Source organism: Aulostomus chinensis, chromosome 1, assembly GCF_037954235.1.
Source record: "Aulostomus chinensis isolate RoL2024-O1b breed Wild chromosome 1, RoL_Achi_v1.0, whole genome shotgun sequence".
NCBI lineage: Eukaryota > Metazoa > Chordata > Actinopteri > Syngnathiformes > Aulostomidae > Aulostomus > Aulostomus chinensis.
Window position 1 is genome coordinate 41,816,649 of NC_141320.1, and position 17,202 is coordinate 41,833,850.

General features: G+C 45.8%; 1 non-coding gene across 1 annotated transcript; it reads left to right on the top strand.

Annotated features, from left to right (window-relative positions):
* Positions 1-1,100: 1,100 nt before the first annotated feature.
* trnae-cuc (transfer RNA glutamic acid (anticodon CUC)) lies at positions 1,101-1,172 on the top strand. The gene has a single exon. It is a non-coding gene; the product is annotated as a tRNA-Glu (tRNA).
* The last annotated feature ends 16,030 nt before the right edge of the window (positions 1,173-17,202 follow it).

Below are 17,202 nucleotides of genomic sequence, written 5' to 3' on the forward strand. Positions count from 1 at the left end.
AAGAATTAAAATGATTTAGTTAACAATGAGGTCTCTGTCATAAAACAAAAGGAACAACTGACTCCCTCACCATTTCCACCCTCTTCAACAGATTCACATTTCAAAACAACCAGGTTTATTTTGTTCCCTTCTTTTAGCAGAGGATGGTTTTGATCCATCCAACTCTGGGTTCTGGGCCCAGCACGCTTCCTCTGTAAATCCATATTTTGGGTTCTGGCTTGTTCTGCTTTTCATTTTGTGTTTGTATTAAAGTTCTGTTGCTGAAAAAAATACTTTTTTTCCTTTTTAAAAACACACACACACAAATAGTTTGTCTTTGAGAGAGGACAAAAAAATATTTGACTGTGCTGACATTAAGATGAATTTTTGAATTTCAGTCTCCCACAAAAGTGTGTGAATGTGGTCGTTGTGGCCGAGTGGTGAAGGCGATGGACTAGAAATCCATTGGGGTCTCCCTGCTCAGGTTGGAGTCCTGCCAACAACGTTGAACTGTTGACAATTTAAATTTGACTCATTTTTCCTCCACACTGTCCTTCATCACAGCATTTAACATCAGGACTGCTCCCAGATCAGCTCCATGACCTCATCCCTGCACCAGAGTCCCACCCAAGTTCATCAAAAACGGCCAAACATAAATATATAATATGTATATAATGTGAACACACCTTTACAGGTGCGTTAATGTGCTTAATAATAGAGAATGAGTGAAGGGTTTGTTCAGAGTGGAGTGCAGTACCACAGTCAGGCCAGCAGGTGGGGCTTTCGTTGGTGCTGTCGACCTAACTGCAGTATCTGTGCTCTGCCAGCAGAGGTCGTGCTTCACCACCAATCTTCTCGGGTGTCTGAGTGGTGCCGCCATGTTTAGGTCGTAGCAGGAGGACGTAGGTTGGTACTTGGCAGTTCGGACGTAGCGAAAGTCAGTTATGAATGGAGGGCTGAGTTGGAGCAGAGGGGGGACAGGATCCTGGGGGTGGACTGTCTTTCGGGGGCTGAGGTGTCTGGTGGTCTTGGTGGACCCTCTGCATCTCAAGCTGAGACCACAGAGTCCTGTGTTCTTGAGTCATTGTGTATAGTCTCTGTTGTTGGAGAGCTCAGTGTGGTCCCTGATGGTCTAGTGGCTAGGATTCGGCGCTCTCACCGCCGCGGCCCGGGTTCGATTCCCGGTCAGGGAATGAGTTATTTAGAGGTTGAGGGAGAGGTGATCAGGTGGTCCACGTGATGGTGGAGGTGATGAACTGTGAATCCATCATGGCTCCACTCTCACCCACATTGTAGTGTTCTTGGTTCACTCTGCCATGGCCCCATGTTGAAGGGTGACTGTCTCATTCAGGTTCAACCCTTTGTTTGACTCTATTAAGTCACTGACTCCTGCAAGGACAAACTGTAATCCTCCTTAGTAGCTTTGGTTATTGATGATCTGCAATGGTTCGTGGGGGGTGGAGCCTATCCCAGCAGCCCTCAGGTGAGGGGCGGGGTTTATCCTGGACAGGTCACCAGTCCATGGCAGGGCCAACACATAGAGACAGATTGATTATAAAAATGTTCATCCCCAGTTTGAAGTTAGAGACAGGATTTAAGTGTGGAAGGTTTTTGTCTTCAATTTAATTCTGAGTGTTGTAAACTGTTTCGAACAAACTCTACTGTTGAACAGTCAAAATGTTTTCTAACCAAGCTGAATGCTCTCATATACTTTTTAAAGTTGAGTTTCTTTCATGTCCTCCTGAGATCAAAGACAGAATTCTAGGTACAAATAAATACACTATCAAAGCCCCCTGATGACATCATCATCAATTCTCTCTTTGATCTGGAGGCTCTTGCTTCAAATAAAAACCGTTGTTCCATGGAAAGATTTGCATATAAACACACAGACACACAGACACAGACACAGACACACACAGACACAGACACACACACACACACACACACACACACACACACACACACTCCCAGTCACTAACCCATATTGTCACCACTTAAACACCACTAGAGTATTGACAGAGATTCCACATGTTGGTCAACCAGAGAAGCTCCAACTGGTGAAGGTCATCCAACCCTGCATGAAGGTCAACCTCCATCATCTGCTGCTCATTAGCAGGGACTTAGCTCCAATGGTGGAGTGCTAGCTTAGCATGTGAGAGGGAGAGGGATCCATGCCCTCCTTCTCAGAATACTTCAGCTTGTTCTGTTGATCAGAGGAGCTGCAGGGTGATGAATGCTGATGTTTGTCCACTGGTGTGATAAAGTGTCCCCCTGTTACTGAGATGAGGATGAACACCTGCTCAGGTCAAAGCTGCAATCAAACCAGGGACTCTGAACCTCCCACACAGTGAAGGAGTTTGTCCTGCAGGTTGATGGACGCTTTGGAATTCCTTCAACATTGATTCCTTTCCTGTCTCCTGCTGAGTCAGCATCCAGAACCTGGTCAAGAGGAGGCTGAGAGCTCAGGAGGTGATGTGACGGCTGGTTGGACAACTCAGCAGCCAGAGCTTCCAGTCTGAGACCCCAGCTCCACACCATGGAGAGCCTCCTGGATGATGTCCTCAAGCAGCGTCCCTGTTTGTCTCCTGGCTGCACCTGGACGCCTTAACAGCTCTGAGAGTCCAGCAGTGTTGCTCTCTGTCCATCTGATGTCCGTCCTCTCCTGTGTTCATCCGTTGAGGAGAAGGGAGATGGATTTCTCTTCCTCTCTTCTCTCCAGACGACCTTCATGTGTCAAACTACTTTGTGCTGCTCAAAGATCAAACTGATCCAGTGGCTCCAGGTGCCTCCACCTCTCTGGACTCAATTCTGACTTTGATCTGTGTCTGTCCAGCCAGTCCTGAGTGGATCCAACAGTTTCCCATGGGTGACTCTGTCGTGGTCTCTCTCCTGCTGTCTCCAACTCTCAGAGTGCTTCTACTGGTTTCTCTCCATCGTCCCTGTTGCTAGGCAGAGCACTGGTGAGGACTGAGGCCAGTGATGTCATCACCTCCAGCTGAGACCTGCCAGGTGGTCCTGCTTCATTCAACTCTGCTGCCTCTGCCACTGCCCTGACTGGTGAGGCTGACAGCAGGTTCTCTCTCATCTAAACTCTCTGTTTACAATGGAGGCTGAAATCCTTGTGATTGGTGGTTCAATCATCAGGTCTGTTGAACTCCCAGGTGCCATCACCTGCTGTCTTCCTGGTGCCAAATTTGTGGACATTATTGAACGTCTCCAGGACTCATCGACCTCCACCCCTCCTGCAGGTTCTCCCTGTCTCTGTGTGGGTTCTCTCTGGTTCTCCAGCTTCCTCCCACAGTCCAAAGACATCAAGAGGGTAGTGGTTACCTGGACACTCTAAATGACTGAGTGTGAATGGTTGTCTGTCTGTGTGTGCTGGTCCTGGGATGGACTGGCGACCCATCAAGGGTGAACCCCCTCCTCACCCATTGTCAGCTGTGATAGGCTCCACCCCCATGTACCATTGCAGACAATCAGTATAGAAATGGAAACTTAGCTGCTATGTTGAATCACTAAAACCTTCTGAAGACTTCTTTTGCTTCAGTGGAAAAGTAGAATGTTATTAACTCTCTCAATGATTTGAATTCTGACTTCCACCTCATTTTATCAGATCCACATTTCAAAACAACCAGGTTTATTTGGCTCCTTTCTTTTAGCAGAGGATGGTTTTGATCCATCAACCTCTGGGTTCTGGTCCCAGCTCTCTTCCTCTGCTCCTCTCTGCTCCTCTCTGCTCTACCATCTATTAAACAGGCCTTGATTTAGTATTATTTATTTCTTTTATTATTATTATTAATTATTTTATTGACTTCACACTGATAACCAGGAGGTAACCTGGTAGTCAGAGCAGCGGTGCTCAGGTCTGTGGACTCAGAGGAGGATTATGTCTGGATCTTTTCTTTTGATGTCCTGCTGTCTGCTCTTTGCTTTTGGAGCTTCCTTCAACAACTACCAGGCCTCCTGGGTACTGTCGGAAACATGGTCAAGTTCTTCTAACTTCTCCAGTAACGTCCTGCTCTCATTGGTCTGTCTTCATTTTGACTCCTCCCACTGCCACAATGACCAGCCTTTATACTCTTGGTGACTGGGGCCCTGGTTGCTGCAGGCCTCAACACCAGCCTGTGGTTGTGAGCAGGGCAGAACAGAACTGACAGTATCTCCCATGCAGGACCTGGGTCAGCGCCTGGTGCCAGCTGGCCAACGTCCTGGAGTTCATTCAGCCTGGAGAACCAGGTGCTGGCTCCTTCTTTTACCAGGCAGGAACGGGCAGCAGATCCAAGATCAGTAGGTGTGGATGAAAAAATGAAGAAAAAATAAAAACGAGAAAAAGCAGTTTGGTTTGGAGTGCATTCCTGCCTGATGATCTTGATTGGTACAACTCTCCTTCAAGTGTGGGGAAAACAGCAAAAAGAGTAAAAAACTTGACATTGAGAGAACAAAGACTTCTAAGATCAAACACAAAACTCTGAGATCAAAGGTTGAAGTTCCCCAAGGTTCAGTTTTAGCTCAGACCCTCTTCAAGGTGGAACCAGCAGAGGTGCTCAGTAGAGACAACTGGACAGCAGCAGGACAGAACAGAGGCTCTCCACAATGGCAGGAGACAGGAAACAGGTTTGGACCATCTGGGCTTCTGTCCACTTTGATGTTTTTCAAACATTGAAGGAAATTGTAAAAATCAACATTGTGGTAAACGTTGGTTTGCCAGTGTGTTTACATCAGGATTTCTAGTTGAGAGTGTTTGCTCATCTGTTCCAGAAGCTTCTTCTAGAGTTGAGCCTGGATGAGTGGAGGGACCTTTTTGATCATCAGGACTGGTTGATGGCCTGATGGTGCATCAGGGTCATCATGGTCCTCCACCATCTGCAGGGGTTCCAGGACTGTTGTGGTGTTTGTGGGAACTGCAGGGAGAAGCCCTCAGACCTGGAGAGGAAGTCCTGACACCAGCAGACCCCTCCCCACCTGCAGCCTTTTTCCAGCTCCACCAAACCCACCATTCACTGCCTCCTCATCATCTGGGGATCAAAAGCAGCTCAGACCTGCTGCAGCTCAGAGACCTCAGCCATTTTTAGGATGTCTCCATGATTCTCCTTCACAGGATTTTCATTCAGAAACAAGAGAACTGTCAAAGACCACAACAGTTTTCAGCTTGCTGCTAAACAGTACTTCAACTACCATTCCACTGTGTAATGGCAGTGACTGATGTGTACTATATGCAGTACTAATCAAGTACAGCCCTGACTGATACTTTATCTCCAGTGATAGGAAGGATAAGAATGTTGAAATGGACCCAGCAGGAAGAGAATCTCAAGTCATGGCAACTTTACTGAGCAGCACTCAGTTAAGTTCAGGAAACACCAGACATTTTTACCACCTGTCAATGAAGTAGTCAGTAAAATAAATACCGTAAATCACCAATTAACAGCCTGGTGTCAAAGTTCCGCCGGGTCTCATTTGATGGCCGAGGGTCCGACCTCATTTTGTAAAGTAGACGCCTGTCTCAAATAAACGCCAGGCTTGTTTAAACGCCTGGGGGCCGTTATTTGAGATCAATGTTATATTAACTTGGTTTCATGTAAGATTTTGCAATTTATTTTTACTTCCCAGTAATTTATGTCTCATGATGTCAGTGCACCGCAGACAGCAAATCTTCAAGCTCACGGTTCCATGCAAAAAAAAAGATCTTCAAGGTGGTAACGCGTCATTGTGAATGTGTAAATCTGCTATTTTGGCTGCATGAGACTGTCGTGGAAGTGGAAGGATACGGGCCTCAAGTTGTCACGCCCCTTTTCTTACTAATAAAGTGTTCTTGTGTAAAGTGTTCTCTGGACAATCTTGATATTTGCACTACTGTTCTTTAAAGTACTTCAGTATATTGTTATACCTTGTATACCTATTGCTAAAAAAATAATAATAGTGGCCCAGTGCTGGCCAGCGCCAAAATAAAAGCCTGTTACCAAGAGACGCCTGGTCTCTTTTAAACGCCTGGGGTCCACATCGATTTTGCTACTAATTTGTCATTTATGGTACATATGCACGCGCACACACACACACACACACACACACACACACACACACACACACACACACACACACACACACACACACACACACACACACAGCCTGTCTTCAGTATAAAATGGTCTGTCACGTTCTCTCACGTTGGAAGATTTCTCTGACTTCATTGTGAATACAGAGATTCTTCATCTGCCACCTGAGTCTTGATCCACTGATTCCTCTGATCCACCTCTTTCTGCTCCAACAAGGCTGACATGGATCAGGTGGGTCCATGTCATCCAATCAGGAGGTTTCTGCTCTCAGTTAATTTTCTTCATCCCAGTTTAGATTGATTCTTCTCAGCCTGATGAGGGAGCATCTGATCAGGTGTTTGGCTGCTTGTTGGTTGTAATTCCATAGATTTTAATCTCAGATGTTATAGAATTAATAAGAACATCTTAAAGACCTTTGTCCAACACTTGAAACTCTCCTGTCTGTCCAGGCCCAACTGGCCTTTGGTAGTGAGGTGGTGGATGCATGTGTTTGAAATGAGGCTGGTGTTGCTGTGAGGAGCCACTAGAGGGAGACACCTGTCGTTCCTCCCAGCTGACAATGAGGCTTCACAGCTGCATTTGAAGCTGTCCTTTATTGGTCCCAACTGTCTTGAGCTCAGGAGCCAAACTCACCAACAACACTTCCTCCTGGTCATGTGGTCTGTTTGTCAGGAGATTCCCAATCCAAAGTTGTTGACACACAAGAGAAGAAAACACGTCAAAGTTTGTTCATTTTTATGAATCAAACTGAAAATGAACAGAAGAGTGACAATGAAAATGGATTCAAAAATAATAAATAATCATGAATAATGAATAAATACTCAGAATTTACTGGCATTTGACTGCATTTTGTGGTTAATCAGTAGATGAAAGGGTTAGGATTAGTTAGGCACTTTATAATTAAAATTGACTTGACTTGACTTTTAAGTTAGAATTAATTTTAAAGCAGAAAACCTTCCCTCTTCAATCCTGTCACTCAGTGTTGTAAACTGTTTCAAACAAATTCTACTGTTCAACAGTTCAAGTGTTTCTAATGAAGCTGAATGTTCTCCTCTACTTTCCTCAGTTGTGTTTCTTTCATGTCCTCCTGAGATCAAAGACAGAATTCTAGCTCCTGTCAAAGCCCTGATGACATCATCAGGAATTCTGACTTTGATCTGGAGACTCTTGCTTTAATCTGAATTTGACCTGACTAATGTTTTAGTTTAGGTTGCATGATACCGACCACCTCATTTCTCCTGATGGACTGGTGACCTGTCCAGGGTGAACCCTGCCTCTTGAACAATGTCACCTGGGATCGCCCCCCCCCCCGACCCTTAAAGGTTAAGAACAGAAAGTGGATGGAGGGATGGACTCAACACTGAAATCAGCTGATCTGATCCACATTCTAATGTTTCCTGTCCCTCTTTAGGAGTCAATGAGAATAGTAGTGTATATAATAATGTATATCCAACCTTGGAGTATCTTTCCAAAGCTTTTAGTACTTCTTCTTGTTTCTACTTGTAGTTTTAGTGTCTGGATCTTTTCTTTTGATGTCCTGCTGTCTGCTCTTTGCTTTTGGAGCTTCCTTCAACAACTACCAGGCCTCCTGGGTACTGTAGGAAACATGGTCAAGTTCTTCTGACTTCTCCAGGAACGTCCTGCTCTCATTGGTCTGTCTTCATTTTGACTCCTCCCACTGCCACAATGACCAGCCTTTATACTCTTGGTGACTGGGGCCCTGGTTGCTGCAGGCCTCAACACCAGCCTGTGGTTGTGAGCAGTGCAGAACAGAACTGACAGTATCTCCCATGCAGGACCTGGGTCAGCGCCTGGTGCCAGCTGGGGCACCGCTTTAACCTGGACCCCTAGAAGATCTTCTCCAGGAACTGGCCTTTTTGGTTCCATCAAGGCCTGAGAGGATGGTGAAGAGTGATCCTCCACCAGGCAGCACAGTCAGCAGCAGCCATTTTGTTACACTAGAATCAAGTATGATAGTGACAGACTGGTGAGTACTTGCTAACTAACACTTCCTGTTTTTACTGCTATTCTTCCATGAATGTGCTCATGTTGGCTGGTCCCCAACCACAGTTTCAAAGCCATGATGACATCTTTCATCAACAATCAGACTTATTTTTTCTCTATTTGGACAAATAAGGTTTCAACTGACACGGCTGGCCAACGTCCTGGAGTTCATTCAGCCTGGAGAACCAGGTGCTGGTTCCTTCTTTTACCAGGCAGGAACGGGCAGCAGATCCAAGATCAGTAGGTGAAGATGTCTGCTTTGACTGGTAGGAGGAAAGAGAGCAGGAGAGCTGGTCAGAGACAAAGACAGATCATGAAGAAGGAGTGCTGTATTCTGCTAGCACATGCTAGTGACAGTCAGAGATCAGGAGTCTCAGCAGGGAAAGATTCATGTCTTATTTCAGAGGATAGTTGGACGTTCACTGGAAGACTGTGAATGTTTGAGGGTCAGAGGAGAAAAGAGGACAAGTGCACCTGTTGTGTGTGATGGGGCACCAGCATGGAGGAAGTTGTCAAACATTTTGAGTGAAAAAGCGTGAATCTTCAAGTAAAGAATTAAAATGATTTAGTTAACAATGAGGTCTCTGTCATAAAACAAAAGGAACAACTGACTGCCTCACCATTTCCACCTTCTTCAACAGATTCACATTTCAAAACAACCAGGTTTATTTTGTTCCCTTCTTTTAGCAGAGGATGGTTTTGATCCATCCACCTCTGGGTTCTGGGCCCAGCACGCTTCCTCTGTAAATCCATATTTTGGGTTCTGGCTTGTTCTGCTTTTCATTTTGTGTTTGTATTAAAGTTCTGTTGCTGAAAAAAAGACTTTTTTGCTTTTTTAAAAACACACACACACACACACACTACAGCCAAGCATATAGAATGATACAGTCTGAGGTGGTTTTGACTGGTAGGCACCAGTGTGCACTGTTTGGCACTGAAGTCACGTGACTGAAGTCATCCAGTCATGTGACTGAAGTCATCCAGTCACGTGACTGAAGTCATCCAGTCATGTCAGTGATGTCACTTGGCAGGACTGTCACTGCCGTCTCATTCTAGAAAAGAATCCAGACTCCACCTGTGGCTCCATGATAACTGAGGGACCTCTGGTTGGAGGCTGGACGATGATGTTTGGTCTGGGGGGGTTAAGATGGTGGGGCTGTTTCAGTTCTAGTGCTGAAGGCTTTCACCATGACAGTCAGACTCTCCTCTGTCCTTCATGGTCCCTCAAATGTGCAGTGTGGACCTCACACACTGAATTTAGCCTGAAAACTCTTCATGAACAGCAGGAGACTCAGAGTCTCTGTGGCGCTCGGCTGTTAACAGAGAGGCTGGTGGTTGGAGCCCCCCAGGGACCAGGACCAGGCTCTACTGGTGCTGAGGACTCTGTTGATCAGCTGCTGAGTTGCTACTTGATGTCAACATTGGTCTGTTTCATCCTGAGTAGTTTGATCCTAGCAGAGTCGCTGCATCGATGATCTGAATGTGGACGGACAGACTGACCCTCCACAGCAGACGCCTGTCACAGATCTCTGGATGAGACACTTTGAGGTAAAGCCAGGTTCTGCCAGTCCCACTCACATGTTTCAATCACATGTTCAGAGATGGGTTTGTTGTTCCTGAATCCATTTCTTATTTTCTGATCACCTTGTGGATTGTTCATCATTCTCCTCATCACCATACTTTAGGTTGCAGTACGAACACCTGAGTTAGTTTGGGGTTGCAGGAATCATACAGCATCCAAATAATAGCAGGTTGAAACATTTATTTAAAAGAGTTTAACATGGTTACACACACACACACACACACACACACAGCCTTTCTTTGGTATAAAATGGTCTGTCACATTCTCTCACATTGCACAACAACACAACAAACAAAGACGGCAGGTCCAGTGTGGTCCTGATAAGACCACTGGACTGCAGGGTCCCAGTATCACTGGTGACAATGGTTTTACCAGCTGGGACCTTGGACAAGAACTTCTCAGAGGAAACTCATCATGGAGGCTCAGTGAAGAAAACTAGACCTGAGCTGCCTGCTGGAACCTAGCAGGTGAAGGACAGAGCTCCACCTCTTTAGAGACACCACCACTGTGGGCTCATGTTGGCAAAAGAAGTGGGTCAGTTTTTGACACACACATATACACACACTTGGATATATATGCCTTTAACTGCAGGAACCAACCAGAACCATCCAGAACCTGAACCTCTATATCTGATTCTGGGTCTGTTTGTTTCCATAGGCTAGCACACGGCACAGGTCGGCCTGGTTTTAGAAAGTTTCTTGGAATCCTTATTATCAATAAAGTATTAAATATTTTGCATAATAAATGCATGCATGGCCTCATATTTTGCCATTTTAACGTGCTTTAAGTTGACGGTGCCCACCTGTCGTGTCAATGTTTCTATGTTTGTCTGTTCTGGTCTGAATGAAAGTGGAGGTTTTCTTGGTCATGTGATGTGGATGAGAGTTCAACTAGAACTTCCTGATTCAACAGGATTTTAGTTTGTTGGGATTTTGTCAAAGCCACCAACCAAACCTCTGAGTGGTGCAGATGTCTGCTGCCTCCTCAGAGCAGACTGGAGCTCAGCCTCACTCACCTGTGGGAGCCCCAGCAGAGCCACCGTGTGATGGAGTTTCAGTTTAGGCTCCAAGGTCCTGGATTGAATTGGTGTTTTGTGTTTTTAGGCCTCCTGGCACTGATGAATGAATGAACCTTTGTTCTAGAGGGAGCTGGTGTCAGGTCAGTCCCTGTTTCTACAAGACCTCCTGCTGCAGAGCCACATTGGGAAACATCCATCCATCCATTTTCTTCCACTTATCCTGTTTAGGATTGTGTGTGTGTGTGTGTGTGTGTGTGTGTGTGTGTGTGTGTGTGTGTGTGTGTGTGTGTGTTAAGTCACAACAAAGTTCTCTCATGACTCTTTACTAGTAGAGCAGGTCCAGCACCAAACTGCTTCAATGAATCTACACCAACAATTCTCCACCAGCAGCACATCCTGCAACAGTGGTGATGAACACCTTCCTTTTAACAGGCAGGAACGTGGAGCAGATCCAGGATCAGTGGGGACGGCCTTCTGCTTTGACCGGGTGGGGGGAAAGAGAGCAGGAGAGCAGGGCAGAGACAAAGACAGAGAATGCTGTCCTAAAACAAGGACTGTTCAGTCAATGGTAGAGCAGAGTGGTGCAGAGGAAGCGTGCTGGGCCCAGAACCCAGAGGTCAATGGATCAAAACCATCCTCTGCTAAAAGAAGAAAAATAAAATGAACCTGCATCTTTAGAAATGTGTGTCTGTTAAAAAGAGGTTCATAAGGATTTTGTCTTCCTCCACAATCACCAACCATTGTGAGAGTTAACAACAGTCCACTTTCTGACTGAAGCAAAAGTAGACTTCAAAAGGTTTTTCTTTTTCAACATGGCAGCTAAATTTCCATTTCCATTTCCTGAACAGGACAGGTTAAAAAAAGGGAATGACATGACCAAACTGGGAAACATCCATTTTCTTCCACTTATCGAGGGGGGTGGGGGTGGGCTGGAGCCTATCAATGTAAAACATTTGAAATTCAGATCCCTCTTCTTTTCACAATCCTGCTCCAGCAGAGTGGCTCAGCAGAAGAGAGCTGGGCCCAGAACCCAGAGGTCAATGGATTGAAACCATCCTCTGCTGAAAGAACAAATAAAACAAACCACAACCAGACTCTACAATCAGTACCCCCCCCCCCCAATCTGGGACCAAAGGTTTGCACCTACAGCTCCTAAGGAGCTTCCTTGGGCCACTCTCCCCTTTTGGCTCCACCCCCTTTAAGGAAACCACCAGGAAGAGGTGAGGACTGACCGTGACGACTGAAACTCCCACATTTACATGAGACAAACTTGACAAACACAAAATACCAGGCCTTGCACAGTGATTCCCACTGACTGACACTGGGGTCTTCATTTTCCACAGGCAGGATGGCCGGTCCCCCTGTGCTTCTCAGGTCCCTCCCCAGAACACATGGCATAGAAAATGTTTCACATGTTTGCTGATTCAATAAACCTGACCATTAACATGTGTGTGTGCCTCTAATTTACATAAACTGTTAATACCAAGACAAATGCTACCTTCAATTAATCATTGATGTCATGGAACCCTTGGTCTCCATTACATTGGTCAACCAGAGAAGCTTCAACTGGTGACGCTCATTCAACCATGATGAAGGTCAACCTCCATTATCTGCTGTGCTTCTTTACAGGGGAATTAGCTCAAATGGTAGAGCGCTAGCTTAGCATGTGAGAGGTAGAGGGATCGATGCCCTCATTCTCCAGAATACTTTAACTTGTTCTGTTGATCAGAGGAGCTGCTGGGTGATGAATGCTGATGTTTGTCCACTGGTGTGATAAAGTGTCCCCTGTTACTGAGATGTGAATGAACACCTGCTCAGGTCAAAGCTGCAATGAAGTCAAGTCATCACCCTGTAAAGCACCAAGTAACAAAAGTTACACTTTACAAGTAGAACAGGTCCAGTTCAACACTCCTTAAATGAATTTACACCCAACAATTCTTCATGATCAAGCACATCCTAGCTTAGGCCCAACTTTTCTTGGCGCTCTCCCAGATGCTTGGGAGCTTCTGGGGGAGCGCTAGTTGGGCCTAAGCCAGGAGCTAAGCTAAGATGGTCTGCACCAGCTAGTGAGGGTTGGCTAGCTCTCGCAGCTTTTGGTGCAGAGCCGCTGCAGGTCCAATTCAACATCGCTAAGCCTCACCTCCAACACAACAAAAAACTACATTTAACACACTTATCAGTATCACTAAAGGAGGCAGAGGAGGAAGAAAACATGTGGCACTCTGAGCAGGAGAGAGGAGAACAAGAGGGAGAAGCCATCGTTAACTTAGAGTGCAAAATTTATAAGGCAGAAAGACTGTTGCTACCAGAATGATGGTCTTTTAAACTTGAGCCAAATAAAGCAAGTAGGTATTAATTTTTGGTGGGTAATTAGTCAACGAAATAAGGAATTAGCAGGGAGGATCACACTTTAGCGAGCACAATGAAGCAAGGCTCTACGTTCAGCAACACAGAAAAAGGAGTTGAGGTCACACGCTTCCTGCAACCAAGGTCTAAAATCCAGGACAGACGAAGGGGAGGACAACAAAGACAAAGACACAAGAAACAGAGATAATAACCATCAACTCCATAACAACCATAACAAATATAACCATACAGAACATATATAACAAATATAAAAAGAAAAGTATGAAAAGATATGTCACCTCTGGTCAGATACCCTGATTTGCATTTGTGTCTGTCAGCATTTTCATTTTCATGTTAAAGCCTCCAGAATGAGGGGAGGGGTCAGGGGCAGTTTTCTGTGTCGTCTGCAAACTGAATTACAGGAAACCTGAACTTCCACTGTCAATGTATCCAACTGATGAATAATTGTTTGATTTATACATAGATAACTTGTAGTTATTGCCACACACACACACACACACACACACACACACACACACACACACACACACACACACACACACACACATTTTGTGAAACAACTCAGGAGACATCAGGTGTTTTACTCAGAGGGATTCATTCATGATAAATGAGCATGGAGGAGACCCAGTAATCATCAACACAAGCGTCACATGAGCAGGTCACCACCCACTGTCACTGATTGGTTCTTGTAAGAATCACTCCTAACGCCATCAGGAGGTCATTTTTTGTCTGCCCTGTCTTAACTGTTGGAGCACAACTACAGCCTGAACTCTGCCACTACCTTATCCCTCCCTAACATCCTCATACAGACCCACTATCTGGACTAGCCTGACCCCCCTGACCCTCATCAGTCACTCCTAGTGCCTCACACCGGAGGGAATAGGAGCATTGGTGAGCTCTGACTGTTGGGATGCACATCCATGTGATGGAAGAGCTGTTTTAAACAGGGAATCATTTGACCTCTTGACCTGTGTGGGCAGGTTAGGAGGCACGATTCCATCATGAACAATAATATTACTAAACAAATGGGTCTTTAGCTTCTTTCTGAAGGTGTCCACAGCGTCCTCATGTCCAGTGGGAGAGCGTTCCAGATTCTAGGAGCTGCAACCTGGAAGGTTCACTCTCCTTCAGTGAGGCTGAATCCCTGTGGTCAGGGAGGATAAGGGACCCCACAGGTATCACTAAAGTGCTTTAGACTGCAAAGCACTCAGCTAATCAAGCTGGGATCAACTGCTGTGGTGATCAAGGTATCATCATATATAACAAACAAAGAAAACAAAGTTGAGGAAAAGCACACAAAGAAAAAACTATGAACATGAACAGAGCATCTTCTACACCAGATGTCACACGGCTCAGTAGACCTCTGGTTTGACCCGCAGCAGGTCCAGTCTCCAGGGTGCCCCCATCATTCTGCTTTTCAGTTGCAGGACATGCAGCAGAATGCCGTCGCTCCTCTGCAGAAGAACATGTGAGAGCGTCTGCTTGCTCTTCTCTGGCTGGACGTAGGGGAGAGTCTGTTTGCTCTTCTCTGGCTGGACGTAGGGGAGAGTCTGCTTGCTCTTCTCTGGCTGGACGTAGGGGAGAGTCTGCTTGCTCTTCTCTGGCTGGACGTAGGGGAGAGTCTGTTTGCTCTTCCCTGGCTGGACGTAGGGGAGAGTCTGCTTGCTCTTCCCTGGCTGGACGTAGGGGAGAGTCTGCTTGCTCTCCTCTGGCTGGACGTAGGGGAGAGTCTGTTTGCTCTTCTCTGGCTGGACGTAGGGGAGAGTCTGTTTGCTCTTCCCTGGCTGGACGTAGGGGAGTGTCTGATTGCTCTTCCCTTGCTGGACGTAGGGGAGAGTCTGTTTGCTCTTCCCTGGCTGGACGTAGGGGAGTGTCTGTTTGCTCTTCCCTGGCTGGACGTAGGGGAGTGTCTGTTTGCTCTTCTCTGGCTGGATGTAGGGGAGAGTCTGTTTGGTCTTCAGAAGTTCGCTGAACCTTCGCTTGAAGGCCATGATTTTCCTCTTTCAAACAGCTTTTTAAATCATGAAGATTTCCCAGGATTTCCCAATGAGCACTGCTCCTTTTCTTCTTTTGTGTTCTCACTGCACATAGAAGACTCTGAACTTCACCTTTCAGACTGCCAGTCTTTGTGGGGTCCTGGTCCTTCCTTGATTCAAGGTGGGCCAACTCAGCAGTGAAGGTCTCTGTCTCCTGAGATGCAGTAGAAACTCGTCTCCTCAAACATCCATTTTCTGCCTCTCTCTCCTCACTCTGGGACCTCAGCTGTTCAAGAGTCGTCTTCTTCTCAGTGAGTTCTTCTCTCATTTTGTTCTTCTCTGCCTGGATGGAGTTGAGCTCACACTTGAGGTCACACTTCTCCTTGTAAACCATCTTCACCTCAAGCTGAAGACTGTGGACTTGTGTGTTCAGGTCTCTGATCTGAGTCTGGTTCTCCTCCCTCACAGATTCAAGGTTGCCCACCATGGCAGACATGTTCTCTACCAGCTGATATGCAATGATCTTCTCTTGTCCAAGACTAGAAACCTGTCCCCACAAATTCTGGTTTTCTGTCCATCTCTTGTCACACAGAGACTGAAGCTGATCAAGAGCACTTTTCTTCTCAGTCAGGTCTTCCTCAAGACATTTCATCTCCACCTCTTCACTCTCCCTCAGAGACTGAACGTGGGTCAGCTCTTTTCTGAGCTCATTGTTCTCTCCATCAACCTTCCTCCCCTCACACTGAAGACTGTGGACTGTTGCGATCAGATCTTCTATCTGAGTCTGGTTCTTGTCCTGGTCCATTTTGAGGTTGGCCACCACAGCAGTGAGGTTCTGGAGCTCCTGGATTGCTCTTTTATTCTCACTTTCAAGAGTAGAAACTTGTTCCCTCAAATTCTGGTTTTCTGCCTGTGTGTTGTCACACAGAGACTGAAGCTGCTCAAGGGGAGCTTTCTTCTCAGTCAGGTCCTCCTGCTCTGTCAGCCTTAGAGATGAAGGAGCAGGATCACATTGACCAGCATCATTCAGTGGATAAATACAGCTCCTACTGAGATCCACCAGATCTCTGAATGCTCCAACGATACAATCCAATGGAGTCATAGCCTTCTGTCCTGGGTTGATCTGAAGATCTTGAGCCAGACTAAATCACCTGGAACTGTGAAGTGTTTAAAGACCAAAACTGCCCCATAAATGTGGAGTCTGGGTTCTTTTCTATAATGTGATGGCAGTGACAGTCCTGCAGAGTGACATCACTGACATGACTGATGACTTCAGTCACATGACTGGATGACTTCAGTCACATGACTGGAGGACAGTGTAGATGCCAATGTAGAGGTTGGGGAAATAGTCTCTGAGAATCCAGCTTGAAGCCACGCCCTCCTTGTTCTTCAAAAACCCAAACAGCGACCATCAGTCTCCCTCAAATCCTGTACTTGGTTCAGTGTTGCTGTTCCATTTTGCAGCAGCAGGTGTCCCTGTGATACCAGGTTCAGTTCAAGAGTCCCAACGCCAGTTCATGTTGGTGACCTCAGTGGCAGGTAAAATGGTGCTTCAGTGGATCATGTGATCAACTCATGTGTGTCCTCACTGTTCCACAGGTCTGTCAAATGTTCTGCAAAATAGTTGGACCCAGCAGAGCTGCTAGATTAGGAGTTGATGGAGTCATTGCAGATACCAGGGTCCAAAGTCCAGCTTGAACCTGGTTTGTGCAGTTCTTTGTCAAGCTAGCAGCCATTCTTTTCACTGCCAAGCTAAAGTGACTTCTGTCAACAAAGGTCAACACACAAAAGGATATTTCTACTGGCAGTTCAAGATTTTGATCAAACTCCTTTTTCAGAGCTGGAACCTTCCTCTTGTGTCAGCTTTCTGTTCCCATCTCTATGTTAACGGTCAGTTTTGATCCACGTCTTCAATCAGCTGTAAAATAAACTAAAACAATTTTCTATCCTCCAAGTTGTTTCCATCTCTTGGTGACCTTGTTAGGCTTCCTTATCCATGGAAATATTGGTTTGAATATTTAGTTGTGGGCCTCTGGACCTTTTTTTAGTCACTAAACCCTCAATTTCAGTTTAAAAAATGGTAAAATGAACCTCAAGAAAATCCTAGAAATGAACCAAAGGTTGTTGTGTTTCCTGACCGTTACTGAGGGTGTTAGAACACATCTCTGACATGGACTGGTTTGATTTAGTATTCATTTTAATATCATTCACTATTGGAACATCCAT